The 26603-nt window shown below is 37.7% G+C and overlaps 1 long non-coding RNA gene across 4 annotated transcripts in view; it reads left to right on the plus strand.

Annotated features, from left to right (window-relative positions):
• The window catches only part of LOC117064918, a 180608-nt gene that overhangs the window by 132392 nt on the left and 21613 nt on the right, over positions 1-26603 (plus strand). For 3 of the 4 annotated variants that reach the window (XR_004429740.1, XR_004429736.1, XR_004429739.1), the window contains one exon: positions 19573-19611. This is a non-coding gene — a long non-coding RNA (uncharacterized LOC117064918). Of the gene's footprint in view, positions 1-19572; positions 19612-26176; positions 26369-26603 lie in introns of those variants that run through there. The other variant, XR_004429738.1, reaches the window with a different exon arrangement.

The following is a 26603-nucleotide window of genomic DNA, read 5'->3' on the forward strand; positions in this document are numbered from 1 at the left end:
GTTGCATTTATCAGTATAAATACCACAATAGGAATGGGAGATGGTTGTTCAGAAACAGCTTACACTGGATGATACTACTGAAGGTCTGTTTTACCTTTGGAAGAGTACTGCAGAACCATGATGGAATAGGTGACTCTTTTCCTAGCAATTTCTTATTGATTTGTTCTTTCAGAGGCCAACATCAGTGATGTTGAGTGGAAAGTAAATGGTGGCCAATTCAGTAAATATTGTTTTGTGGGCTTATGTATCAGATTATGCTAGATGCTTTTCAAACGTTAGGCTGCATGAATATTTGCTTCCATTTTCAGCAGAAAAAACCTGAAGCTCAGAGGCTCTGTTGGGCTACAGCTACTTCAAGTATTTGGCTATTTAATTATTCATACTAAAATGGTTCTTTGCCTGAATTCTTAGGTAATTGCACCATTGTAGATATGGTTCTTAATCATATTTAATCAGGCCATGTGCTGTTAAATTTCTAAGACTATATTAGAAGGGTAATTAAAAAACATCTATTTTAAAACACATTTTCTAATTTTCTAGTAAATGGCTTTGTGGTTTTATTAGTCCATTTTCATGCTGCCGGTAAAGACATACACAAGACTGGGCAATTTAGAAAAGAAAGACATTTGATGGACTCACAGTTAATCATGGCCGAAGGTAAAAGGCACATCTTACATGGCAGCAGACAAGAGAAGAGAGCTTGTGCAGGGAAACTCCCCTTTTTAGAACCATCAGATCTCTTGAGACTTATTCACTACCATGAGAACAGCATGGGAAAGACCTGCCCCCATGATTCAATCACCCGCTACCAGGTTCCTCTCACAACATGTCGGAATTGTGGGAGTTACAATTCAAGATGAGATATGGTTGGGGACACAGTCAAACCATATCATTCCACCTCTGGCCCCTCTGAGATCTCTTGTCTTCACTTTTCAAAACCAATCATGCCTTCCCAACATTCACCCAAAGTCTTAACTCATTTCAATACTAACTCAGAAGTCCACCATTCAAAGTCTCATCTGAGACAAGGCAAGTCCCTTCTGTCTATGAGCCTGTAAAATCAAAAGCAAGTTAGTTACTCCCTAGATACAATGGAGATACCAGCACTGGGAAAATAGACCCATTCCGAATGGGAGAAATTGGCCAAAACAAAGGGGCTACAGGCCACATGCAAGTCTGAAATCCAGCAGGGCAGTCAAATCTTAAAGCTCCAAAATTATCTCCTTTGACTCCATGTCTTGCATTCAGGTAACGCTGATGGCAAGAGGTGTGTTCCCATGGTCTTGGGTAGTTCCACCCCTGTGGCTTTGCAGGGTACAGGCCCCCTCCTGGCTGCTTTGATGGGCTGGCATTCAGTGTCTGTGGCTTTTCCAGACACATGGTGCAAGCTGTTGGTGGATATACCACTCTGGAGCCTGGAGGATGATGGCCTCTTCTCACAGCTCCTCTAGGCAGTGCCCCAGTGGGGACTCTCTGTGGGTGCTTCAACCCCATATTTCCCTTCCATACTGGACTAGCAGAGGTTCTCCATGAGGGCCGCACCTCACAGCAAACTTCTGCCTGGACATCCAGGCATTTCCATACATCCTCTGAAATCTAGGTGAAGGTTTCCAAACCTCAATTCTGTATACCCACAGGTTAAACATCATGTGGAAGTTGCCAAGGCTTGGGGCTTTCACCCTCTGAAGCCATGGCCTGAGCTATACCATGGCCCCTTTTAACCATCGCTAGAGTGGCTGAGACACGGCACCAATTCCCTAGGTGGCATACAGTAGGGGGCCCCTGTGCATGGCCCAGGAAAACACTTTTTCCTCCCAGGTCTCTGGGTCTGTGATGGGTGGGGCTGCCACAAAGGTCTCTGACATGGCCTGGAGACATTTTCCCCATTGTCCTGGCAATTAACATTTGGCTCCTCATTATTTATTCTAATTTCTGCAGGTGGCTTGAATTTCTCCTCAGAAAATGGGGTTTCCTTTTCTATTGCATCATCAGGTTGCAAATTTTCTGAACTTTTATGCTGTTTCCCTTTTAAAACTGAATGCTTTTAACAGCACCGAAGTCACCTTTTGAATGCTTTGCTGCTTAGAAATTTCTTCTGCCAGATACCCTAAATCATCCCCCTCAAGTTCAAAGTTCTACACATCTCTGGGACAGGGACTAAATGCCACCCATCTCTTTGTAAAATATAGCAAGAGTCACCTTTACTCCAGTTGCCAACAAGTTCCTCATCTCCATCTGTGACCATGTCTGGATTTCATTGTCCATATCATTATCAGCATTTTTTGTCAAAGCCATTCAACAAATCTCTAGGAAGTTTCAAACTTTTCCACATTTTTTTGTCTTCTCTTGAACCCTCCAAAGTATCTCAACCTCTGCCTATTACCCAGTTCCAAAGTTGCCTTCACATTTTAGGGTATCTTTACAGCAGCACGCCACTCTACTGGTACCAGTTTACTGTATTATTCTATTTTCATGCTGATGATAAAGACATAGATAAGACTGCATGATTTATAAAGAAAAACAGGTTTAATGGACTCACCATTCCACGTGGCTGTGGAGGCCTCACAATCATGGTGGAAGGTAAAAGGCACATCTCACATGGTGGTGGACAAGAGAAGAGATCTTGTGCAGGGAAACTCTCCTTTTTAAAAACCATCAGATCTCATGAGACTTACTATCACAAGAACAGCTTGGGAAAGACCTGCCCCCATAACTTAGTCACTTCCCACCAGGTTTGGAAATTGTGGGAGTTACAATTCAAGATGAGATTTGGGCAGGGACACAGCCAGACCATATCACTGGTCATTTTAGAAAAATTAGAAAATGTAATTTTTCACATATACATATACATACATATTTCATGCTAATCTCTTTGCTTTCTCTATTAATGCCTCAGACCAACACTTTCCCCAATGCAAACCAGTGGATTTTGTTGGTATTGTTATTGAACTTGTTTAAATAGTTGCAGAATGAGTAAGTTTTACTCATTTTGGCCAGTGTTGCCAATCATCTAGACTTGTCATAGATAATTTATTACCTGCAGATGTGTTTGGGAAACTGAAAAACTGTGTTTAATAACTCAGCTTGTCTAGTAAAATTATTATAGATGTCATCAGAAGAACCTACTTGTATAGTCCATATAGTAGTAATTATTCAAAGTATTGTACTTTGATGGCCCATCTGTAGGGCATATTTAAAAATCCAGTATTTATTTGGCACAATTGATCTAAAAAATAAATAAAATAAAATGCTTCCACATTCCTTTGAAAACCTCTTTGCTTTGAGGGTAATACTGCAGTCTGTAGAACTACATCTCAGTGTACAACGTCCAATGTTCAATGATTATACTTTTTCTTATTTTTTTTGTAACTCAGTCTCTATTTTGAGCCCCTATTCTGCCCAGGTGACTTAAGTTTTTTATATTTCCCACTTTTGTTTTAAGTTCAGGGGTATATGTGCAAAATATGTAGGTTTGTTACATGGGTAAACATGTGCTATGTTGGTTTGCTGCACAGATCATCCCATCATCTAGGTATTAAGCCCAGTATCCATTAGCTGTTCTTCCTGATGCTCTCCCTCCTCCCATATCCCACCCTCTGACAATCTCCAGTGTGTGTTGTTCTCGTCAATGTGTCCACGTGTTCTCATCATTCAGCTCCCACTTATAAGTGAAAACATGTGGTATTTGTATTTGGGTTCCTGTGTTAGTTTGTGGAGGATTATGGCTTCCATCTCCATCCGTGTCCTGCAAAGGTCATGATCTCGTTCCTTTTTATGGCTACATAGTATTCCATGGTGTATATGTACCACATTTTGTTTATCCAGTCTATCATTGATGGGCATTTCGGTTGATTCCATTTCTTTGCTGTTGTGAATAGTGCTGTAATGAACATATGCATACATGAATCTTTATAATAGAGTGAGTTATATTCTTTTGGGTATATACCCAGTAATGGGACTGCTGGGTCAAATGGTAGTTCTGCCTCTGGGTCTTTGAGGAATTGCCACACTGTCTTCCACAGTGGTCAAACTAATTTACACTCCTACCAATAGTGTAAAAGTGTTCCTTTTCCTCCACAACCTTGCCAGCATCTGTTGTTTTCGACTTTTTAATAATAGTTATTCTGACTGGTGTGAGATGGTATCTCACTGTGGTTTTGATTTGCATTTCTCTAATGATCAGTGATGTTGAACATTTTTTTCCATATGTTTGTTGGCTGCATGTATGTCTCCTGAGAAGTGTCTGTTCATGTCCTTTGGGTAGCTGAAGTTTTAATGTCAATTAGGTGCCCCACTTTCCTGGTGCTCTGATAATTCTTGGGTGAGGGTAGTGGGTTATACTAGTTGTCTTCAACTTTTCATAGTGGTGAGTGGTGGCGTCTGTAGAAATGTTTGTCCTTCATTGTATTTCTGTAGTTAGTTGATCATCACAGGTTGCCGCTGACTCATCATTCTCATTCACAAGTTTATCTGGTACAAGTTTATCTGGTATCTCATTTATCTGGTAAAGCAACTCTTTCTGTAACGTTCACGCTATTAATTGCATTATATTCTTTCTGTGGTCCCCAGACTACTCTAAAATGTAGAGAACTCCCTGAGACTGCCATTTGTTTAAGCCTTTCTGGTACTGTGTGGGGTCTGGGAAACTCTATAAGGCTAATGCTTTGCTCCATATATTATCCATCCATTTCTTCTGTGGTGTCTTTCTGCCTTCCTGAGTCTATACGTAAGAAATGGGACACAGATTGCTCTGTTCTCTTGCAAGAATAATGTCTATATCTGTTGTTTCTTTGCATCTTCTTATCCTCATTCCAGGGTATTTTCATCAAGTCTGGGGTGAGAAATTTTTTTAAAAAGATATTTGCCAAAATCTGTCTTCCATGCCAGATATTGTAAATCGATGGACTGAATTTGACCCACAGAAGTGATTTTCTTTGGACAGTATTTTAAAATTTGGGAAAATTCACATAGAAATTTGAATTTTCAGGATACTTTTTGGGTGAAAAACAATCTTGCAGCATTTCCATATGGTGGAATCAGCTGGAGCTTCATAGTGGCTCCTCATAGGGTTTGCTCACTCTAGTTCCCACATTCCCTTTTCACCTGCCTGGCTGTTATAAGTGTAGTTCTGAGTCCTTTCCACTCAGAAAATAGGCCCAGGATTTTGAAATTCATAGGTCAAGAAAAAGACTCCTTACTTCTGCTTTCTGCTGTCACTCCTTTTCTGAGACAGTGTGAGCCTATCTGCTGGTGGAATGGATGATGAATCTAAGGACAATTAGGGGAAAAGATTGGCTAGTATTTAAAAAATGTTAAACTATTACAAGGTATTATCAGGATTTTATTTTAGTAATTTAGAAATGTTTTGTCAAGTCGACTTCTAAAACTCAGCTTTACCGAGGTATAAATTACATAAAATAAAGTTCATCAATTTTAAATAAACAATTCAAACTATTTTCTAAGTGATTGTATATGCCACATTTCTACCAGCGATGTATGAAAGTTCAGTTGCCCCAAAGTCTTATCATTTGGTATTGTTAATGTTTTAATTGTAGTCTCTTTAGTGGATATATTATAACTAGTTATATCTCATTGTCGTTTTAATGGACATTTTTCTAATGAATGATGATATTGAGCTTGTTTTCATGTGCTTGTTTTCTTGTATATCTCTTTTTTGAAGAAATATCTGTTTAAAGCTTGTCTATTTTAAAAACTGAGTTATTGTCTTATTTTTGAGTTGTAAGCACTCATATATTATGGATACAAGTCCCAAGTCGTTTATCAGATACATCTTTTGCAAATATTTTCTCCCACTCTGTGATGTGCCTTTTTGTTTTCTTTTTTTTTTCTTTTTTGAGATGAAGTCTCACTCTGTCGATCAGGCTGGAGTGCAATGGCATGATCTCGACTCACTGCAACCTTTGCTTCCTGGATTCAAGCGATTCTCCTGTCTCAGCCTCCCAAGTAGCTGGGATTACAGGCATGCGCCACCATGCCCAGTTAATTTTTTTGTATTTTTAGTAGAGATGGGGTTTCACTCTGTTGGCCAGGCTGGTCTCGAACTCCTGACCTCAAATGATCCACTTGCCTTGGCTTCCCAAAATGTTGGGATTAAAGGCATGAGCCACCGCACCCGGCCTGCCCCTTTGTTTTCATAACAGTTTTTTGAAAAGCAAAAGTTTTTACTTTAGTGGAAGGCAGTTTTCTTATTTTTGGTTCTTTGTTTTATAGCTTTTGTGTCTTATCATTAGAATTTAACTCTAGGTCACAAATATTTTCTCATATATTTTTTTCTGGGAGTTTTATACTTTCTACTCTTATATTTAAATCTATGATACATATTGAGTGAATTTTTATATATAATTTCATTATACGCTTATCTTACACTATAAAAGGTGGATATCTAGTTCTTCTTGTTCTCTTTGTTAAAGACACCACTCTTTCCCTACTAAATTCATTTGTGCATTTGTACATTTGTTGAAAATCAGTTGATCATAAGTGTATTTTCAATTCTATTCTGTATCATTAATTTAGGTATTTCCTTAAGCCAGTATCACACCATATTGGTTATGATAGTTTAAGTACTGAAATCAGATAGCTTAAGCCCTCCAATTTTTTTCTCAAAATTTATTTTGAAATTTTGAAAATTCCTTTAAAAATTAAAAATGTAAAAATTATTTGAGTTGTACTAGTTATTTTGAATTTCCATATAAATTTTAGAATAAGCATGCCAGTTTCTATAAAAAGACTTACTAGGATTTTTACTGGAATGGTATCACATCTATAGATTAACTTGAGGATAATTAACATCTTTAAGAAGTATCGGATCTTCTGATCCATAAACATGGTACATCTCTTCATGTATGTAGGATATCTTTAATGTTTATCAGCAGTGTTTTATAGTTTTCATTGTACAGATCTTGCACATAGTTTGCTAAATTTATTCCCAATTATTTCCAGTCTTTTTGTTGCTATTGTAAATTGCATTGAGTTTTGAATTACAATTTCCAACTATTTGTTTTTAGAACATACAAATACAATTGATTTTTGTAAATTGACTTTGAATCATATGACCTTGCCAAACTCATTTATTAGTTTGGTAGGTGGTGGTTGTTTTCTCTTTTACTTTTTTGTGTATTCCTTACGTTGAAATAATTATAATCGTGCCAGCTATCAAAAAGACAGTTTTATTATTTCCTTTCCAATCTGTGTGCCTGCTATTATTTTTTTCTCTAGGATTTCCAGTGCAATGTTGAATAGAAGTAGTTAGAGGATATGTCCTTGCTTTGTTCCTAGTCTTAGGGCAATAGCATGCAGTCTTTTTTCCATATGTAGGACATCTGCTCCTCAATATTAGTTTGAGGAAGTTCCTTTATATTCCTAGTTTGTTGAGGGTTTATTATGAATAGGTGTTGGATTTTGTCAAATGCTTTCTCTGCATCTTTTCAGGTGTGTGTGTGTGTCTGTGTGTGTGTATAGTTAACATGGTAAATTACATTGATATTTTTTCAAAAGTTAAACTACATTTCTGGAAAAAATGCTTTTTCTATGTCTTTTGGGATGATCCTTTGTGTTTGTGTATGTGTATGTTACTTAATATGATCCCTAGTACTATTCTTTGATCTGAAGTCTACCTCACCTGATATTAATATATTCTCTCCAACTTTCTTCTAATTTGTGTTTATATGGTGTATCTATTTGCACTTTTTACTTTTAACCTATTTGTGTCTCTGTGTTTAAAGTAAGTTTCTCCATTCCCTTTTGTTTTTCCTTCATTTTAAATCCAATCTGTCAGTCTCTAATGTTGTTATTGATATGGTTGAGTTTAAATTTATTATCTTGCTTTGTTTTCCTATTTGTCCCATCTTCTCTTCTGTTGACTTATTAACCATATACCTCTTTGTTTTAATTTACTAGTGATTGTTCGGGGGATTAAAACACACGTCTTTAACTTATCACAGTCTATCTTTACATAATATCATACAACTGTACATATGGGGAAGAACCTTACAATAGTGCTAGTATCATACATTTTACTTCTTCATATTTTGTGAACCTGTAAAAGAAAAAGATAAACTTTTTTTTCTCCTCTCATATATTTAACAGAATACTGGATACTTCACTTGTGGTCATCAAACTGTGTGTGGGGATTGTCACAGGTTAAGGGTTCAGAGCCACAAGACCTCACTTCACTTCAGATGCCAGCCCCAAGTCCAGGTTGTTACTTACACTTTTGACTAACAAGCTGTAAATCAGTGGTTCTCATGACCCCATCCTTGGGTTCATTAATTTGTTGAAGTGCCTTACAAAACTCAGGGAAACACTGTACTTTAGTAAATGGGCACATTTGTTATAGAGAATAATACAAAGGATATAGATAAACAGCCAGTTGGAAGAGATGTGTAGGACAAGGTGTGTGGGAAGAGGCATAGAGCTTCCATGGCCTCTCAGGGTGCACCACCCTCCAGGCACTTCCGTGTTCAGCAGTGCAGAAGCTCTCTGAACCCTGTAGTTGAGGGATTGTTATGGAGGTTTCATAATGTAGGCATGATTGATTAAGTCACTGGCCACTGGTGATCAACTCAACTTTTAACCCCTTTCCCCATCCCCGGAGGTCTGAGGGTAGGGCTAAAAGTTCCAACCTTCTACTCACATGGTTGGCTCCCCCTGGCAACCAGTCCCTGAATAGTTCTGAGGCTATTCAGGAGTCCACCAAGAGTTACCTCGTTAGAGCAAAAGATACTACTAACACTTAGGAAATTACAAAGGTTTTAGGAGGTCTATGGCAGAAACTGGGGTAAAAGACCAAATATTAGAACAAAAGATTCTTCTAGTACTCCTAACTACAAAGGTTTTAGGAGTTCTGTCTCAGAAACTGAGGGCAGAGACTAAATGTATTTTTATTATATCACAAAAGCTTACTAAATATATTTTCATTAAATCGCAAAAGCTTACAATACATTGTAATTGCTTTTGCCTTGGGTAATCTCCTTTATCTTTTTCTTTTATCTTCTTTTTATGAGACAGGGTTTGCCTCTGTTGCCAGGCTGGAGTGGAGTGGAGTGCAGTGGTGCAGTCATGTCTCACTACAACCTCTACCTCCTGGGTTTAAGGGATCCTCCTGCCTCAGGCTCCTGAGTAGCTGGAACTACAGTCACGTGCCACAATGCCTAGCTAATTTTTTAAATATTGATTTTCAGTAGGGATGAGGTCTTGTCATATTGCCCAGGCTTGTCTCAAACTCCTGGGCTCAAGCAATCCTGCCTCGACCTCTCAAAGTGCTGAGATTACAGGTATAAGCCACTGCACCCAGCTCCTTTATCTTTTAAAAAGATTAAAATATGAGGAAAACATTTATTATTTTTACTCACATATTTACCATTTATGGTACTTTTTTCTTTTTTGTGTAGAGTTATATTTCTTTCTGGTTTAATTTTTACCCTTTCTGATGAAGAACTTTAACATTTCTTGTAGTGCCAGTCTGATAGCATCAATTTCTCTCAGTATTTGTCTGTCTGGAGAAGGTCTGTATTTTGCCCTCATTTTTAAAAATATATATATTTTTCCAGTATAGAACGTGTGTTTTTTTCATTTGATTTTTGTTTCAGTACTTTAAAGATGTCACTCCATTGTCTTTTGACTTACCTAGTTTTTGATGAGAATTTTTCTATCATTCTTGATTTTATTCTTCTGCACAAAATGTATCTTTTTTTCCTGCTGTCTGGCTGCTTTTAAGATATTCTCTTTATTTCTCATTTCCAGCAGTTTGATTATGTTGTGGTTTGGTATGATGTTATGATATTATTATTATGTTATGATGTTATTATGTGTGGATTTTTTTCAGGTTTATTCTGCTCAGAATTTCTTGAGCTGATTTGCATCTGTTATTTATTTTTACAGAATTCAGAAAATCCATGGTAATTTTTTTCAAATTTTTTTCTTTGTCCTTTTCTTTCTGGGACTCCAGTTACATATATATTAGTCTGCATGATATGGTCGTACAGGTACCCGAAACTCAATTTTGGGGGGTCTTTTTCTACTTGTGTTTTGTTCTGGGTAGCTTCTTTTGTGATGTATTCCAAGTTCACTGATCTTGTCTTCTACCACTTTTATTCTGTTGTTTATATGATGCAATGTAATTTTCATTTTATATTCTGTAATTCAGACTTCTAGTGGATCTTTTAAAATATCTTCATTATTTCTTCAACATGTTCATGTTTTCTACTGCATTCTTGAACATATTTATGATAGTTGTTTTAGTGTCCTTTTCTGCCAATTCTACTTCTCCTGTCGTTCTATTTATTTCTTTTTCTCCAGGTTTCTATTGATTGTGTTTTCTTTGGATTATGGGTAACCTTTCTTGCTTTGTAATTTTTTTTTGAACAGATGCTGGATATTATGAATTTTATGTTGTTGGGTACTGGGTTTTGTTTTATTCCTTTAAGGTGGTTGGACTTTGTTTTGGCATGCATTTAAATTACTTGGGATCAGTTTTTTCCTTTCATTGTTTGCCTTGTTAAAGGGTTCCAGAAGAGCCTTTAGCCTGTGGCTAAGTTAGCTTTACTGCTAACTCTACAAATACCTCCTGTACTATATGGCCTCTCCACTCTGGCAAATGAGAATTAATTCTTAGCTCTGCATGAACTGTGGAAATTATTTAGTATACTGCTTCCTGATGTTTCTTTCCTCAGCCTTGAGGAGTTTCACTTCATGCATATGCAGATGAATAGTCAGCCATAGATTACAGAAGACCTTCTGTAAGATCTTTAGAGTTCTCTTTCCATTTAGCTACCTCCTGTCTGATAATCTCCACAAATTCTAGTTGTATCAACTTATCCAGATCCCTGTCTCTGTCTCCTGAGCTCACTGTGACTGCTGGGCTCTGTGTGGATTCTGCTCTACAGCCTGGAAAATGCTTCTGGGTGATAAGCTGGGGCAATCAGAGGGCTCAGCTAGTTTGTTTTCCTTCTGTTATCCAGTGTCTGAAAACTCTTGTTTCATATATATTATTCAGTTTTCTGGTATTTATGATTGGAAGGCAGTTCTCATAGTTAATCCTTTACAGGTGAAAATGAAAGTTCTTGTCAAATTGTTTAAGATTTTTTTATTAATGTTCCATAAGAGTAACAGCATTATTATGTATTTTTGTACTTCTGCTAAAAATATGAATTTTAAGACCAGGTGCGGTGGCTCACGCCTGTAATCCCAGCACTTTGGGAGGCCGGGGTGGGTGGATCACCTGAGGTCAGGAGTTCGAGACCAGCCTCAATGTGGAGAAACACCGTCTCTACTAAAAATACAAAATTAGCCAGGCGTGGTGCTGCATGCCTGTAATCCCAGCTACTTGGGAGGCTGAGGCAGGAGAATTGCTTGAACCTGGGAGGCAGAGGTTGTGGTGAGCCGTGATCACGCCATTGCACCCCAGCCTAGGCAACAAGAGCGAAACTCTGTCTCAAAAAAAAAAAAAAAATATATATATATATATATATATATATGAATTTTAACAAAATTATAGTATTTCACATTATAGTATAATTTATTGTTTTGAAACATAGTATATTTCTTAATAGAGACTGTTCTCAGTTATCTTTATAATTGAAGGCAGGAAATAGTATGCATTGTATGAAACATTAGATAATTCTAAATTAATTTCCAGTGGTCTTTGGAATGTATTGTGTGACTTTACAATAGTAGAATGACCTTATAATTATGTAGATGTGTGGTATTATTTCTGAGGGCTCTGTTCTGTTCCATTGGTCTATATCTCTGTTTTGGTACCAGTACCGTGCTGTTTTGGTTACTGTAGCCTTGTAGTATAGTTTGAAGTCGGGTAGCATGATGCATCCAGCTTTGTTCTTTTGGCTTAGGATTGTCTTGGCAATGAGGGCTCTTTTTTGGTTCCATATGAACTTTAAAGTAGTTTTTGCCAATTCTGTGAAGAAAGTCATTGGTAGCTTGATGGGGATGGTATTGAATCTATAAATTACCTTGGGCAGTATGGCCATTTTCATGATATTGATTCTTCCCAACTATGAGCATGGAATGTTCTTCCATTTGTTTGTGTCCTCTTTTATTTTACTGAGTAGTGGTTTGTAGTCAAACCTTAAAGAGGTCCTTCACATCCCTTATAAGCTGGATTCCTAGGTATTTTATTCTCTTTGAAGCAATTGTGAATGGGAGTTCACTCATGATTTGGCTCTCTGTTTCTCTGTTATTGGTGTATAGGAATGCTTGTGATTTTTGCACATTGATTTTGTACCCTGAGACTTTGCTGAAGTTGCTTATCAGCCTCAGGAGATTTTGGGCTGAAACGATGGGGTTTTCTAAATATACAAGCTTGTCATCTGCAAACAGGGACGATTTGTTTTCCTCTTTTCCTAATCGAATACCCTTTATTTCTTTCTCTTCCCTGATTGCCCTGGCTAGAACTTCCAACACTATGTTGAATAGGAGTGGTGAGAGAGGGCATCCCTGTCTTGTGCCAGTTTTCCAAGGGAATGCTTCCAGCTTTTGCCTATTCAGTTTGATACTGGCTGTGGGTTTGTCATAAATAGCTCTTACTATTTTGATGTATGTCCCATCAATACCTAGTTTATTGAGAGTTTTTAGCATGAAGGGCTGTTGAATTTTGTGAAAGGCCTTTTCTGCATCTACTGAGATAATCATGTGGTTTTCGTCTTTGGTTCCATTTATATGATAGATGACATTTATTGATTTGCATATGTTGAACCAGCCTTGCATCCCAGGGATGAAGCGAACTTGATTGTGGTGGATAAGCTTTTTAATGTGCTGCTGGATTTGGTTTGCCAGTATTTTATTGAGGATTTTTGCATCGATGTTCATCAGGGATACTGGTCTAAAATTTTCTTTTTTGTGTGTGTCTCTGCCAGGCTTTGGTATCAGAATGATGCTGGCCTCATAAAATGAGTTAGGGAGGATTCCCTCTTTTTCTATTGATTGGAATAGTTTCAGAAGAAATGGTACCAGCTCCTCTTTGTACCTCTGGTAGAATTTGACTGCGAATCTGTCTGGTCCTGGACTCCTTTTGGTTGGTAGGCTATTAATTATTGCCTCAATTTCAGAGCCTGTTATAGGTCTGAATAGACATTCAACTTTTTCCTGGTTTAGTCTTGGGAGGGTGTATGTGTCCAGGAATTTATCCATTTCTTCTAGATTTTCTAGTTTATTTGCATAGAGGTGTTTATAGTATTCTCTGATGGTAGTTTGTATTTCTGTGGGATCAGTGGTGATATCCCCTTTATCATCTTTATTGCATTTGTTTGATTCTTCTCTCTTTTCTTCCTTATTAGTCTTGCTAGCGGTCTATCAATTTTGTTGATCTTTTCAAAAAATCAGCTCCTGGATTCATTGATTTTTTGAAGGTTTTTTTGTGTCTTTATCTCCTTCAGTTCTGCTCTGATCTTAGTTATTTCTTACCTTCTGCTAGCTTTTGAATGCATTTACTCTTGCTTCTCTAGTTCTTTTAATTGTAATGTTAGGGTGTCGATTTTAGATCGTTTCTGCTTTCTCTTGTGAGCATTTAGTGCTATAAATTTCCCTCTACACACTGCTTTAAATGTGTCCCAGAGATTCTGGTATGTTGTGTCTTTGTTCTCATTGGTTTCAAAGAACATCTTTATTTCTGCCTTCATTTCGTTAAGTACCCAGTAGTCATTCAGGAGCAGATTGTTCACTTTCCAGTAGTTGAGCAGTTTTGAGTGAGTTTCTTAATCTGGAGTTCTAGTTTGATTGCACTGTGGTCTGAGAGACAATTTGTTATAATTTCTGTTCTTGTACATTTGCTGAGGAGTGCTTCACTTCCAACTATGTGGCCGATTTTGGAATAAGTGTGATGTGGTGCTGGGAAGGATGTATATTCTGTTGATCTGGGGTGGGGAGTTCTGTAGATGTCTATTAGGTCCACTTGGTGCAAAGCTGAGTTCAATTCCTGGATATCCTTGTTAACTTTCTGTCTCATTGATCTGTCTAATGTTGACAGTGGGGTGTTAAAGTCTCCCATTATTAATGTCTGGGAGTCTAAGTCTCTTTCTAGGTTTCTAAGGACTTGCTTTGTGAATCTGAGTTTTCCTGTATTAGGTGCATATATATTTAGGGTAGTTAGCACTTCTTGTTGAATTGATCCCTTTACCATTATGTAATGGCCTTGTTTGTCACTTTTGATCTTTGTTGGTTTAAAGTCTGTTTTATCAGAGACTAGGATTGCACCCCCTGCTTTTTTTGTTTTCCATTTACTTGGTAGATCTTCTTCCATCCCTTTATTTTGGGCCTATGTGTGTTTCTGCACATGAGATGGGTCTCCTAAGTACAGGACACTGATGGGTCTTGACTCTTTATCCAATTTGCCAGTCTGTGTCTTTTAATTGGAGAATTTAGTCCATTTACATTTAGGTTAATATTGTTATGTGTGAATTTGATCCTCTCATTATGATGTTAGCTGGTTATTTTGCTCGCTAGTTGATGCAGTTTCTTCCTAGCATCGATGGTCTTTACAATTTGGCATGTTTTTGCAGTGGCTGCTTCCGGTTGTTCCTTTCCGTGTTAAACAGTGCTTCCTTCAGGAGGTCTTGTAAAGCAGGCCTGGTGGTGACATAATCTCTCAGCATTTGCTTGTCTGTAAATGATTTTATTTCCCTTTCACTTATGAAACTTAGTTTGGCTGATATGAAATTCTGGGTTGAAAATTCTTTTCTTTAAGAATGTTGAATATTGGTCCCCATTCTTTTCTGGCTTGTAGAGTTTCTGCTGAGAGATCTGCTGTTAGTCTGATGGGCTTCCCTTTGTGTGTAACCCGACCTTTTTCTCTGGCTGCCCTTAATATTTTTTCCTTCATTTCAACTTTGGTGAATCTGACAATTATGTGTCTTGGAGTTGCTCTTATCGAGGAGTATCTTTGTGGTGCTCTCTGTATTTCCTGAATTTGAATGTTGGCCTGTCTTGCTAGGTTGGGGAAGTTCTCCTGGATAATATCCTGAAGAATGTTTTCCAACTTGGTTCCATTCTCCCCGTCACTTTCAGGTATACCAGTTGGACGTAGATTTGGTCTCTTCACTTAGTCCCATATTTCTTGGAGGCTTTGTTCATTTATTTTTACTCTTTTTCCTCTAAACTTCTCTTCTTGCTTCATTTCATTCATTTGATCTTCAATCACTGATACTTTTTCTTCCACTTGATCAAATCGGCTACTGAAGCTTGTGCATTTGTCACATAGTTCTCATGCCATGGTTTTCAGCTCCATCAGGTCATTTATGGTCTTCTCTACACTGTTTATAGCCATCTGTCTAATCTTTTCTCAAGGTTTTTTGCTTCTTTGCAATGGGTTCGAACATCCTACTTTAACTTGGAGAAGTTTGTTATTACCGATCTTCTGAAGCCTTCTTCTCACAACTTGTCAAAGTCATTCTCCATCCAGCTTTGTTCTGTTGCTAACGAGGAGCTGCATTCCTCTAGAGGAGAAGAGGTGCTCTGATTTTTAGAATTTTCAGCTCTTCCTCTCTGGTTTCTCCCCATCTTTGTGGTTTTATCTACCTTTGATCTTTGATGATGGTAATGTACAGATGGGGTTTTGGTGTGGATGTCCTTTCTATTTGTTAGTTTTCCTTCTAACAGTCAGGACCCTTAGCTGCAGGTCTGTGGGAGTTTGCTGGAGGTCCACTCCAGACCCTGTTTTCCTGGGTATCACCAGCAGAGGCTGCAGAAGAGCAAATATTGCAGAACTGTAAATGTTGCTGCCTGATGCTTCCTCTGGAAGCTTTGTCTCAGAGGGGCATCTGGCTGCATGAAGTGTCAATTGGCCCCTACTTGGAGGTGTCTCCCAGTTAGGCTACTTGGGGGTCAGGGACCCACTTGAGGAGGCAGTCTGTCCATTCTCAGATCTCAAACTCCATGCTGGGAGAACCACTACTCTCTTCAAAGCTGTCAGACAGGGACATTTAAGTCTGCAGAAATTTCTGCTGCCTTTTGTTCAGCTGTGCCCTGCCCCGAGAGGTGGAGTCTACAGAGGCAGGCAGGCCTCCTTGAGCTGCGGTGGGCTCCACCCAGTTTGAGCTTCCCAGCCGCTTTGTTTATCTACTCAAGCCTCAACAATGGTGGACACCCCTCCCCCAGCCTTGCTGCCATCTTGCAGTTTGATCTCAGATTGCTGTGCTCGCAGTGAACGAGGCTCTGTGGGCATGGGACTATCCAAGCTAGGCACAGGATATAATCTCCTGGTGTGCTGTTTGCTAAGACCATTGGAAATGCGCATATTAGGGTGGAGGGATCCCGATTTTCCAGGTACTATCTGACATGGCTTCCCTTGGCTAGGAAAGGGGATTCTCTGACCCCTTGTGCTTCCCCGGTGAGACAATGCCCCGCCCTGCTTCAGCTCACACTCCGTGGGCTGCGCCCACTGTCTGACAAGCCCCAATGAGATGAACCTGGTACCTCAGTTGGAAATGCAGAAATCACCCATCTGCATTGCTCATGCTGGGAGCTGTAGATTGGAGCTGTTCCTATTCGGCCATCTTGGCACCCCCAGCTAGCAAGCATTTTCTATAAAGGGCCAGATAGTAAATATTTTTTGTTTTATTGGTCATATGGTCTCTGTTACAACTGTCATTACTCTTTCTACTACTCACCTCTGTCATTGTAGCCCAGAAGTAGTCATAAGAGTGCTGTATTCCAGTGAAACTTTATTTACAAAAACAGGCATTGGGTAGTTTGCCCTGCAGGCTGTACTTTGCTAACTTCTTATGGAGAATCTTACAAAATTATAACTGCCTTCTGTTGAGCATCTACACATGTTATGTAATGTTATAGGCACATTGGATTGTTTTTTAGCTAATTCTTATGACAAAGAGGAAGCCAAGGCTCAGGAGACTTTAAAGCTGCAGAGTCATTCCTAGAACATAAATTTATCTCCACAGTGATGTTACACTTATTCTTACTCTGAAGTAGAATGCTCTACAAGTTTAAGAACTTTGCTTTCTGTATTCTAAAAGAACTTGGTTATAAAGTTGAGCTACCTTGATCTTTCTGAAATCATTTCATTTCAGATAGTGACCAAAGAAAACTCTGACAATTTAAATTGGGGGCAACTGACTAATGACCTCCAGGCCACCAGAATTTCCCTCAGCTGTTTGCACTGTTGAGATCACAGACATCCTTGAAACCTGCCATAGTACATCAGTTGACTTGAAGATCTCTCTTTGACTTTTTTGAGGGGCTATGTTGGTCACTCTAGGTAAGATCTTGGAAGAAACCTTAGCGGCATTCTAAACTTCTCTTTCCAAAATTCAGAACCAGAGGCCAGCAGTACCTCAGGTCTTTGGAAAGGATAGTGGGCAAAGTTAAAGATCTTTGATGATAAAAAGTTAATGAGCAAGTTGTCCAGTTTAGCTGTCATCCTATCTTCACCATCTTAGTTCTCCTGGCCTGGAAACAAACTTAATTTATGTAGAGATTACATTCAACTCTGCCTTACATGAACAAGATGATTGATTTCTATAATCACAATATTTTATGTTATCTCTAAAGTTTTCAAAGGTGAAGAAATATTAGGTTTAGTAAAAATGTAAGAAAGTGAATATTAGGAGCATATAGTTAATAAATGGTCTAGTATTTGTATTTTAGAAATTTAAAACACATTTTCCTGTTGGGTTTTTGGAGTAAAGTAAGATGATCTACATTGTTGCTATATCCAGGCCTTTACAGTTGTAAGAAATGTTTGGAGGCTTAGTTGAGAGAAAAAGAATGTATTTGAAAAAATGCATTTATCTTTCCTCGTGAAAGTTGGTAGTGCCGAAACTGCAAACCTAGGACTGGGAAGGCTGTTGAAATTAGGGAAAACATTAGTGACATGGCATGTCAATGTGTGTATGAAAGTGCTTCAGAAAAACAGAACCAGTAAGATGTAGGTATCTTCAGAGACAGAGTGAGTGAGTGAGAGATTTACTATAAAAAACTGGCTTACTTGATTGTGGAGTCTGAGAAACCCAGACCAGGGAGAGTTCATGGTATAGTTCCAGCTGGAGTCTGAAGGCCTGAGAACCAAGAGAGCCAATAGTGTAAGTTCCAGTCTGTGTACAAGTCTGAAGGCAGGAGAAACCAGTGTCCTAGTTTGAAGATAGGTAGAGAGAAAGAATTCCTTCTTACTCAGTCTTTTTATTCTATTCAGGCCTTCAATGGGTTGCCCGATGCCCATCCACATTGGAGAGACCAATCTGCTTTACTCTACTGATTCAAAAGTTAATCTCATCTAGAAATATCCTTGGAGACATACCCAGAAACAATGTTGAATCAAGTATCTGGGTCCCCATGGCCCTGTCAAGTTGATACATAAAATTAACTTTCTGTGTATGTGTATGTGTGTGTGTGTGTATGTGTGTGTGTGTGTGTGTGTGTGTGTGTATGTGAGAGAGAGAGAGAGAGAAAGAGAGAGAGAGAGAGAATTGAGGGAAGAAGAGAGAGAATGTGGGTAGAGATAAGAAAAACTCCACAGCCTAACCCCTCCTTCTCCTCCTTTTAAAAAAGATTTTAATTCCCTTTTTTATTTTCCAAAGACTTATCTGATTATCTGTTTATAATGAATAATTACTGATTGGGTGTCTATTATGTGCTAGGCATGATGCTACCACTGGGGATAAAATAATGAGTTAGACACATTGTCTTCAAGGAGGTTACTGTCTAGTAGGGGAGATAAGCAAATATATCATTTAAATACTGTGTACTAAATGCTGAAACATGAGCAAGTATTAAATGCTAAGAGAATTCATAGGAAAGACATCTAATGCTACTTTGAGAGTCAGGAAAGTCTTCCTGGAGGAGATAAAATTTAAGCTAAGTAATGAAGAAGAGGGGCTTAATCAGACAAAAAGCCAGGAAAATCTATTCAAGGCAGAGGAAACATCATGGATGAGAGATGAGGATGGAGGCTTGTTCCGAACTTTCCCCATTCCATCTACACGATTCAACTGATTTCAGCATTTTTTAACATCAGGCATTTTAAAAGAAAAGCCTTTATATTGGGTGCCATGAACTAAAAGGAAAAGATGTGGCCTTAGTGGTCCATTCAAAAATTTAATAACAAGAAAGTAATATTGCTTACAGATGGCACATTCTCTTCATCAGAATAAATGTGGCTGGCAGTGAGTAAAGTAATAATGGTCCTTCTTGGCTATGTTGGGTCAATTTTTGGTTACCAGTTCTAACAGAGGAAGTCATTGAGTTTAGTCGGATTCAAATCTTTTTTCCCTGCTTTACTGAGGTATAATTGACGAATAAAAATTGTATATATTTTAGATATACAACATGATGCTTTGATATATGTTTACATTGTGGAATGATTATTACAATTAAGGTAGTTTACATATTCATTACCTTACATAGTAACCATCAAATCTTTATATGAATAAGGAAGAAAGGAACTCTGGCAGTTCCACTAAGGTTCAGCTCTCTTAAAGTGCTCCTTCTAGGCCATAGCACCCAGTTTATCCTTTGCTCCCAAGTCCTTTATGTTAGAAGTGGGACTCATCTCTTGTTTTCTCCTTCTCTTCCACCCTCTTTCCCCCTCAGGTGAAACAGTCACAAATGGAATTTCAAGAAACATTCTATGTAAGTCCTGACTTTGAAATACTTTGTCATCCTAAGAAGCTTGGACTTTATCCTGAGGTCAAAGAAATGACAAATCAGATCATTCCAGCTGCAGTATGGAGAATAGAGTGAAGTGGGGTAACACTGGTGTAGTGGCACAACTTAAGCATATACGTAAGAGAGGATAATGACCTGAACTAGGGTTAAAGTAGTGGGAATGGAGATAAATAGATAGTTTGAGAGAAATTAAGAGGATAGAATGACTAGGACTTGGCAATTGACTGGATATGGTGGGCCTGGTGAATGAGAGGCAGGAGTCAAGATTGATGGTCAGGTTTCTGACTTGGGCAGTGGGTACATAGTGATGTTTGTATAAAGATTGAGAAAGTAAAAGGGAAAGTGAGTGTCAAGCAGTTTGAAGCAGCAGTCAGCTGCTAGGCTGGCTCACCACACTTCTGTAGATTCGGTTGAGAAGGAAGCAATGGGCCTAGATAGATTTAGACAGTTTATTACTCAAAGCAAAATAGGCAGCATGATCTTCATGCTTTTATGAATTCCCCAAGTCCCATGATACAGAGTGAGGCCCAGATAGATGCTGTGTACACAGTGGACCTGTGTCCTCCCAATCTTATAAGAGGCTACTTGCAAACTTGCCCAAAATCATTATCCTGGAGGATGACACTATCTTTGTTATGCTGGCCAGGAAACAAATGTACTCTCCAACCCAGAAGCATATCCTGTCTTTACTCAGAGACAAATAAAAACACCATGGACAATTACCTCTCAACAGTAAGAGAATGCTTTCCGTTTTGGACATAATGAATTTGAAATGCCCATGATATCTAAATAAAGATATTCAGTAGATAATAATCTGTTTTTAAGGAATATTTGGTATAGTGTTTATAGAAATGAGATAATAAAACAATAAAATATATAAACTTTGGATATGTTAATAACATGATAGTTGCTTGTAAGATAGTTACAACAGGTGGTTACTGTGTTGCCTAATTAAACATCATGATAGCATCTTAATATGTGTAAGATTTATAATTTTATTCATCACAAACTGAATTCACCTAGGCTTAGTCCTCTGCTGCTTATGAGGTTTGATGATCTGCTAATAATCTCAGAAAATGAGAGAGTTGTGTGGTGGCAGTATATTTATAACACACTATGGAACTGGCCTTATAACTGTGACTTTTGCCTGCTTTTAGTCTAGACCAGCCCTCTTCAATAGAAATAAGATAAATGCAAGCCTCAAATATGAGCCACATACATAATTTAAAAATTTCCTAGTAGCCACATTAAAAAACCTTAAAAGAAGCAGTGAAATTAATTTTTGTAATATACTTTTTAACCCAGTTTATCAAAATACTATTTCAACATGTAATCAACATAAAATTATTAGTCAGATATTTTACATTTTTTTCACATTAAATCTTTGAAATCCAGTGAGTATCTTACATTTACGGCTTATCTCAATTTGGACTTGACAGATTGCAAGTGCTCAATAGCTATGTGTAGCTATCGACCATTATATTGGACAGTGCAGTTCTAGACCTCAAGAACAAGAAGTTATATTTTATCACATATGATGAATATAGTTTTTCTTTGTATGTTAGAGGACTAAATACTGTAGTATGCTTTTTATCTTAAACAGTTGAATACCAAGAATAGCTAACATTATAATGAAGAAACAAATGACCAGTGAATTTACATGGTATTTAATTTTTTTTTTGGAGATCATGAGTTTCACTTAAAATCAACTAGATATTACTGTGTCTAAAATAGGCGTCTTGGAAGGTAACTTAGGCCTGTAGGTTGTATCATTAGGTCCTTGAGTGTAAACCACTCCAGGATTTCACTAAGTGGACCAGGTAACCATGGAATTTAAAGTATAGTTAATGTTCATCCTTTACGTTTGGGAATATATTACATGTTGGTAGAATTTGTTCCATTATTTTATACAGTGAGGTGCCTCATCATTTTGTGGTTTGTGAACATTTACTTATTTACTATGTTGACAAGTGTATTGGCTTTGCAATACAGAAGCATGAAGCATCTCAAAAACCTAAAAGATTTCTGTTAAGTAATTTAATGAAAAACAGACATTGAGGGCAAAAGTCAGCTATCCTATGTGCCCTCAATACAGCAGTTGGAAATAATATACTTTTGAATGTCTGAAATATGTTAGTGGTTTTAGAAAAAGACTAGGTAAGTCATTTGAGAAACTTAAGAAGACCTACTAAGACATTGGCAATACATGGTAATAACTTGCTGAGTTTGCTTTGGGTAAACTCGGTAAGTCATGGAACTTGCTATGCATTTTAGTGAGGTTACCTTTAATCCTAATTGATGAAATGCAGTCACTTTGAATTGTATGTTGAGGGAATGTTCTCAGGGAAAAGTGAGTTTCTGTGCTGAATGACTGAGTTAAAGCACTTGACTAGTTGTAAAGGCTGTGGGTATCTCTTTGATGTTGATTATTATCTGTGATTGTTGAGGGTTTTCTGTTTGTTTTTTAAAACACTTTGGAAAAGCAAATGGTGAGTGTTAAAATTTAAACAGATTTTCTTTTAGAGAATGTTCCATAGGAAAAGACAAATAGTTCTGCTTTATCCTTGTTCGCTGATGCTTTATTTGATTTCATATTTATTGATACTAACAGCTTTAAACATTAGATTAATTCTATAACAAAGTGATACAGAATTGGGTGTGCTATGGGGAATAGTATTGAATAAGGAAGTCAGAAGCAGTAGGGTAGGTAGCATCTACTTTGTTTTCATGACCCAGAAGGACTATGTGTATACCATTTGGCATTTTATGGAGTTTGTCAATCCACTATGGTAAAACAATCCAACAAGGGCTAATGCCATGTTTGTGACTTAACCATTGATGGGTTAAACCAATTATATTACTTTAGAATGAAACCTTGGGAATGAAGGGGTTATCATCAAAGGAGCTTTACTATAATAAAGTAGTCAGAGAAGGCCTCCCTGAGAAGAGGATTATAGTACTATGACTTGAAGGAAATGGGGGAGCGAGCCCTGATGGGGCCTCAGGAGGGACATTCCAGGTAGAGGGTATGGTGGGTACCAAGCCCTACTGCAGGAGCATACCCAGTAGTTTGCAGGAACAGTATGGTGACCAAGTGGTCATAGAAACAAAGGGGCTACTATCATTTATTGTCTTCTCTATTTTCTAGGTACTATTTATACAAACTTGACTTGAAATGAGGCAAATGGGGGAAAAGTGTTATAGTGGAGCAATCTATTTTAAACTTTTAAAAGCATTGCTTGGAAATAAATCAGGAAACACATAAAGTGATAGTACAGCTCCAATTATGATGGAACATGTCAGAAAACCATGGGAGTCAGATCCAAGGGCTTCTCACTGGCCAAACTCAGACAATTTGAGTTTCAAAATAATGAAAGTAATAGATTTCAATCCATCAAATAAAAGTAAAAAAATCATGAATTCACACTTAAACAAATAAGGGAGTAGGATACTAACTGATAAATGTAGGAGGAATGATAATGTTAGAAAATCACCATTTTGCAACCACTATAACCATTAAACAGATTATCAGTGGATGCTAAACCAGTGGATGAGAATCTGATGAAGACCAGCATATTTACAAGGTTTTAAAAAGCATCTACCTATAAATTTCTTTTTAATTGCAAAGCATAAAATAGGTTTTAATTACAAAGAACTTTATAGTGGAGTAACCAGGTCGATACCACCTTGACAACTTAAGTAATCAGAGTTAACATTGCCAATAATTGGACAAACCAACATCACATACTTCCTGATGTGATTCACTGAGAAGAACACAACGTCATTTATATAATATTGCTGTCAAAATTATGTAACCTAAATCTAATTATAAAAAAAATTAGACAAGCCCAAATTGAGGGATTTTTACAAAGGAAATTGCATGTACTATTTACAAAGGTCAATGTTGTGAAAGACAAGGAAAGGATGATTCTGGACCAGAAAAACAAAAATTGCCATACAGCACATTTTGGGGACAATTGGAAAAATTCAAATAAGTTCTACATATTACATTAGATAATAGCATTATATCAATATTAAATTTCCTGATTTTGATTATTGTATTTGACCCTGTAAGTGAGTATCTTTTTTTTTTTTTGGGGAAAGGCACACAGAACTGCTTACAGGTAATGAAACATGGTATCTGCAATTTACTCTCAAACAATTTAGAGAAAAAAGTTATACATACAGAGAGAAGAGAAGGGGAAGGGGAAGGGCAAGAAAGAATGATATAGCAGTTGTGTCAAAATGTTAACAATGTGGGTCAAACACATACAGGAGTTCTTTATATGATGCCTGAAACTTTTCTGTAAGTTTAAAATTATTTGAAAATAGAAAGTTGGAAACAATGTGATAGTGGGCTGGATGAATTGGGCCAGGAACTCTCCTTCTGTTTGGTGCCCCTCTTCGTCCGTTTTCTTTTGAGAAGGACCCTGGGGCACCCCTGAAAATAATTTGAAGATCATTGCACTAAACTGATCATCCCTTCCAGCAACAAAAAAAGGCAAAAGCCAATAGTTTTATAGGTAATAAGAAAGGACACGCTAATATTTCATTAGCTGTAAGAAGAGACTACTTGTCCTTTTAATTTTAAATATTGCTAATGTGCAGATATTATTGGTAAATATTGATAGACACCAAAAAAAGAGCATATGGGAAAAAAAGAGCATATGGAAAAAAATAAGGCAAAGTCTATACTTGGCCCGAGGGCTCTGGGAATTGTGAGGGAGTCTGCGTGTGGGTCATTAGGAAGATTTTTAAGTAGCGGCAATAAATTTTACTTTTGGTAAAAGTAAATACATGCAACTGAAATGAGGCATAGGAAGGAGTGAAGTGTGGAAACTCTGATCAACATAATTTAAGTTTATAATCATAGTAAGGATGGCTCCTCTCACTAAATGACAAGGTCATAGTGACCTTTAAAAGCGAGAGAACAGATGAGAAATGATTCAGAACAGACAAGGAAGCAGTCAAAAGTATTGAGCAATGTCAAAAGCATCCTACTTCAGGCCACTTCAACACTTGTACTGAGTCAGTACCATCTATTTACAGTCATGTGCTACATAATGTCATAGGTTTGTATATAAGTCCATCCTATGATGTTCACATAATGATGAAATCGCCTAACAATGCATTTCTCAGAACATGTCCCTGTTGTTAAGCAATGTATGACTGTACTTGGAGATAGCATTCATTACGTCAAAAGAGAGGAACTCTGCCTGAACCAGGTATCATTCCTTTGTTTCTTAGAGTTAACAATATAATCCCCAGTCAGTATAGTACTTTGAGAAGAACATAATTTGAAGGTCTAGAAAACAATGTGTAACTACTGGAATTATGGAATTATCATAGGCATGTAATTAGCATATAGATTGTTTTAGGTTGACTATAAGGGAATTCTAATTTCCTTAAAGGAAAAAACCCAACAAAGGAGAAGAAAATAAATTATCTTTTGACCTAATTCATGTGCTAAATACTAAAACTTTATATCTCACTAAGAGATAAGATATAACAAAAGTGGGGAAATTAGTCTATAAGATATGAGGGAACTTTGTTTTCAAAACTGCTACAATATATCAGAAATTATAAGGGGTGGTCATGGCATAGGTGAAACATGAAAATACACTTTATTAAAAGTCGAATAATGCATATATCAAAATGAACAAGAAAAGTAGTAATGCTCACAATGTACCAGTGATCTCATGTACAAAACCTGTGGTTTCTTGGCTATTTGGAAAATAATAAAATGAAAAATGACTTTTAATGGACAAATGTGATATACTATTATAAAATGAGCCTTTCTTTTCTTTTCTTTTTTTTTTTTTTTTGAGACGGAGTCTCACTCTGTCGCCCAGGCTGGAGTGCAGTGGCCGGATCTCAGCTCACTGCAAGCTCCGCCCCCCGGGTTTACGCCATTCTCCTGCCTCAGCCTCCGGAGTAGCTGGGACTACAGGCGCCCGCCACCTCGCCCGGCTAGTTTTTTGTATTTTTTTTAGTAGAGACGGGGTTTCACCGTGTTAGCCAGGATGGTCTCGATCTCCTGACCTCGTGATCCGCCCGTCTCGGCCTCCCAAAGTGCTGGGATTACAGGCTTGAGCCACCGCGCCCGGCCGAGCCTTTCTTAAAGATGAGGAAAAAATAGAAATTACACAAAAAGATACGAGAAAATCTGTAATTTAAACCTTTGTGGGCATGGTATGAGAGCAGGTAGTACCAAATTAAGGAGGAAAACAATGCTGACAAAAGAAGCTGTAATTGTAGGCAGCATACAGGCAGGGTGCTTTGTGAAGTTCTGCCAGGGAACAGCTATGAAGCATCAGCAGTAGTTGGAATGAAGAATTAGGGGAATGGATAATTTAATGACCATTTAAAATAGTTACTTTACTTTCTAAGATACGATAAGAAGGGTAACCAAACCCAATGCTCCAGAACACAAGTGGTTGGCTAAAGGCATCAGGAAGAAGCGTTTGTTGTTCTAGTTGGTGTAGCCTTGCTCAGCTACTTAGGTACGGTCTATGTGTTCCTTTCCTAGCACCAGGTATTATCTACTGCTGTCTGCAGAATTCAGATATGGAGGGCTCAGTGGTGTCCCCTGGTCTTTGGACCATTCTGCATTTTAATGATCACGGTAAATGCTTGGAAAATATGCAGCAAATACAGAGATGTTGGTGTTTCAGTAGAATTAATGACCATGTCTGTTTTTTGACGGGAGGACTCAGTGGTGTCCCCTGGTCTTTGGACCATTCTGTATTTTAATGATTGTAGTAAGTCCTTGGAAAATATGCAGCAAATACAGAGATGTTGGTGTTTCAGTAGAATTAATGACCATGTCTGTTTTTTCACTGGTGTTTTCATTGAAATCATCAGGTCTAGTTATGAGTTCCTAGTCAAATTTTACTAAAAGAATTGACTATATATAACATCTGACATTTTTTATTCTTATAATGGACTAGGTCTTA

The sequence above is a fragment of the Trachypithecus francoisi genome, unplaced genomic scaffold, assembly GCF_009764315.1.
Source record: "Trachypithecus francoisi isolate TF-2019V2 unplaced genomic scaffold, Tfra_2.0 Lachesis_group2, whole genome shotgun sequence".
Classification (NCBI taxonomy): domain Eukaryota; kingdom Metazoa; phylum Chordata; class Mammalia; order Primates; family Cercopithecidae; genus Trachypithecus; species Trachypithecus francoisi.